This window comes from Penaeus monodon, chromosome 24, assembly GCF_015228065.2.
Source record: "Penaeus monodon isolate SGIC_2016 chromosome 24, NSTDA_Pmon_1, whole genome shotgun sequence".
In the NCBI taxonomy this organism is placed as follows: Eukaryota; Metazoa; Arthropoda; class Malacostraca; order Decapoda; family Penaeidae; genus Penaeus; species Penaeus monodon.
In genome coordinates, this window is record NC_051409.1 from 33,538,979 (window position 1) to 33,539,494 (window position 516).

Sequence of the window (516 nt, forward strand, 5' to 3'; positions counted from 1 at the left end):
TATCTTTCACATTTTTGTTCATTTGTCAGTGAATTCAATCATGAAAAATATAACCATTCTATTTAGAGCATACATCGATATATCTCTCTATTCTTGTATCTACCTCTCTTTCTAAATTATTGACATGTACAGAATATGTTCGTATATATAATAAATATGCGCGTGTGTACAAGCACGTAAGAGCATTTATCTATTTATTAATAAAAGCTCTGAAGGTTTGTGAAACGTTATTACGATATCAAAATTATGATACATAACCTGAGTGCGAGGCAGACATGAGGCAACACAAACATTAGCATATATATCAGCTGTTTTGAGGTTATAAATCACATTCTGTCCCATTCATAGATTTTGATTAAACTGTTCTTAAAGCATGGTTACATCACAGAAACTTGGAACATGAATAATAACTGGCAATAGAATAATTATCGATAGATAAGACAGAAAATTACTATTTTTCTTTTATTATTACCACTACTGTCATATGAATTTTGTATTGATTAATCAGTATTCTAT